The following is a 3,692-nucleotide window of genomic DNA, read 5'->3' on the forward strand; positions in this document are numbered from 1 at the left end:
CGCCTGCCGATGCAGGGGACATGGGTTCGTGCCCCGGTCCGGGAAGATCCCACATGCTGCGGAGCGGCTAGGCCCATGAGCCATGGCCGCTGAGCCTGCGCGTCCAGAGCCTGTGCTCCGCAACGGGAGAGGCCACGACAGTGAGAGGCCCGTGTACCACAAAAAAAAAAAAAAAAAAGCCATGTGTCTATTAAAATTCCTGTTCAGTAAAGATGGACAATGCATTAGGGTGAGGGACAATTTATGAAGCAGAACTATACTGAAAAGTGTTGACTACAATAAAGCTAAGATGTAAATTGTCTGGTGCTATACAAACACATCCTCTAAATGCTGGGCAGAGAGAGAGATTTGATACATCAGTTATTTGTCTGTGGATGTTAAGAAAGATCATTCCATTTTCATGGGCCCAACTGGCAATGATAGTTCCTAGTCCTATGTCACAAACTCATATCTGGTGGCTTGTTGGTGATGGGCTGACTCAGCTGTTCTGGGTACAGCTGTAGCAAAGTCAAATCATGGGTTCAGTCTTTAAGAGGGAAAGTCAGCGAGTCATTTTACTATGTAGAAGTATGTAAATTCCAGGATTCAAATGGTGATAAGAATAAATCTTTGCAAAGATATACATCTATGCTAGAATGAGTCTTCATATTTCTTTCACTGGCAGAGAGAGGAGGGCTCTTGTTCTCAGTTCCACATGAGATGCCTTGCCCACAGTACTTTATGTATAATTACAATGTTTCTTCAAGGTGCCCTTATTATTTCTCCTCTCATCTTTCCCAGGAGACATGCACCAGGAGGAGTTGGCAAGTTCACTTGGCAAGAACAGACGAATAAATAAGAAGCATGAGCTTGCGTCTTTTAGCTGAGGTGATTTGTCAAAAACCACAGCACTGTGGCTATGTTCAGATTTTAAGGGTTATGTTCAGCCTTAATCAAGGGGAATTTTAAAAGCTAAATCATTGAATGAATTGAGGAAAAGATTTTGGTAGAACATGAAGTCAGTCGTTCTCATGTAGCTGAATGTATTGGCCTGAAGGCATTTCAAACATGTTAGAGTATTAGACAATGGTGAGTTATCTACTCATGTTTGTCTAATTTGTTGAGTGAGTAGTACTGAGTGAGGAATCCCATGAAGAATAATGGGCTTTGATACTCAAGAGAGAACAAAATGGGACTTCCCTGGTGGTACAGTGGTTAACAATCTGCCTGCCAATGCAGGAGACACGGGTTCAATCTCTGGGCCAGGAAGATCCCACATGCCGTGGAGCAACTAAGCCCGTGCACCACAACTACTGAGCCTGCACTCTAGAGCCTGCGAGCCACAACTACTGAGCCTGGGTGCCGCAACTACTGAAGCCCATGCGCCTAGAGCCCGTGCTCCACAGCAAGAGAAGCCTCCACAATGAGAAGCCCGCACACCACAATGAAGACCCAATGCAGCCAAAAAAAAGAGAGAACAAAATATCTGAACAAGAGACCCCTGAGGTCAGCTACTTGTTATAAAGCCATCAGGCGGTGAATATGGACACATTGGGTTCTGTAATACAATCTGAGTTTATAATATCTTTGTAATTTTCAACATTGTTGTTTTATTATGTAGATGTCAACTAGGCATATTATATCTGTCTGTTAATTTCTGTTTTCCTCTTCAGATCTCCACTCCACCTTTCTCCAATGTGTGCTGTGCCCTGGGAGATTGACTTTTATGGGCTACATCAATGAGATTCATTGCTTTATAGCATCCCATTGGATTCAGCCAATGGGAAGAACCATTTGAAAAAATTGGAGAGTAAGGCAGGAGAATCAACTCAAGGTTTTTATTTTCTAGGCTCCCTCCCTTTTGGGTCACTATATATTGACTTCATCCCTTTTCTAAATGCCACAGCTTTGTTGGGGAGCCCTCTCCATACAAACTCCCTCTCCAAATTCCACTGACCACTCCCTTCCCTTGTCTCTTCAGGCTGAAGGGATAATGGCTCCTGTAGGTTGCTAGTCCTAGAGACTTGACTATGCTTCATTGGATTTGCCTGATCCTCCCATACATTTGTAAACAGTCCCTTAATATACTCTCCTTAATTATTCCACCTGCATATTCCATCTCTTTTTTGCTAACATCTTGACTGACATATTACCTATGTAAAATATGACACATGCTACATACTCTCAGGACATAGAATACATTTACATTAAAGTTATTTATACTTAAATGCTGCACTTAGGACAAATATAACCAAAACAAATCTCAGCCTTCTGGGAGGCCAGCTGAATAAAAACAGTAGCCAAGGTAAACACAAACAAACAAACCAACAAGAACAAAAATGTAACATATACTCGGGCCAGTGGAATAATATTAAGGAAAGCTGTGTTCAGAAGCATAGATAAAATGGGAAAATCAGGATTTGGGGGAAAAGTTCCCAGGACCAAATACCAGAATTCAAAATTGTGAACAACCAGGAAATCTTAATATCGAGGGCTCAGAAATGAGAGAGACAGAAAAAGAGATGGTGGGGGGTGAGAGAGAGAAGAGACATGTCAGTAAAGATGTGTGTCTGTGTGTGTGCGTGTGTGTGAAGGGCATAAAGCGCTGGGATGGAGGTTGCAAGACCCTGCGCTCAGAATCATCTAAAGAATCTGCTTGGTGGCTCTGTCCATGGTGCTGGCCGAGTCCATGCTACTCCACGGACTTCTCCTCTCCCTCTGAGGACCAGGTGAGCTGAAAGAATTCTTAATGCTTGACTGATGTGCCTTCAGACTTCCCGGGAAATCACTTTGTACTAAAGGCATCCTCCAGAAGAGCAAACTGTACCAGGCTAAAAGAAGGGGGGTAATATCATCTGTCTCCCAGTTATTACACGTTTGTACATGATTGATAGTAACATTACTGCTGCCGGCAATTGATCTAAGCATACTACCATGCTAAAACAATTTACCATGAGATAGGCGTGAATGTGAGAACTCTGAAGAGCAGTTTCAAAATAAGAGGCCAGGGTGACAATAAGATCATGGGATGGAAATACTCAAATGTCTGTACACAAATACAGGACTGAATTTCTGCTATTTCTTCCATTATTTTTTTCTGGGCTGAAAAAATGATTACTCTATGTAATGACATGCCCAAAAATGATTTTAAAAAGTTAAAGGTTAGGATAAAAGTAAATTAGCTTATACAGCAAAGGATATTTTTGTGTTTTTGGAAGAAATCAAAATTTAAATCTAACGTTTTACCTTTTACAGAACTGTTACCTGTAACAACACTAACCAAGGGAAAGAAATAGGTCTTTTCTTTAAAGTCTGATCATTATGAAAGAAACCAAGAATGTAGAGTCTCAGGAAAATATCAAATGTATAGTCAATGAGAAAAGTTTATGCATCTGGCAGTTTTGAGCAGTTTTGCAGCTCTGTACCTAAGTTTAAAATGTAGCATTTAATATTAATGGGAGCACTGTAGTGACTTCTTAGATTAGAATGAACTGGTGTGAAGAGGGGAAAAGAAACCTGGAACAAATTGCAACAAGGAGGAGAAAATTAATCTGATGAAGTCACCAAACAGAAGCAGGAAGTGTCTTCCAACTTTTGTGATCATGTTCTCAAAAAGCACAGAATACCCTCACAATCAAAGCTCCAACCACCATCACTTGGAAATGCAAGCACTTGAAAGCCACCTTGTGTTCAACCTTATGCCTTTCATTCTC

Source organism: Physeter macrocephalus, chromosome 14, assembly GCF_002837175.3.
Source record: "Physeter macrocephalus isolate SW-GA chromosome 14, ASM283717v5, whole genome shotgun sequence".
NCBI lineage: Eukaryota > Metazoa > Chordata > Mammalia > Artiodactyla > Physeteridae > Physeter > Physeter macrocephalus.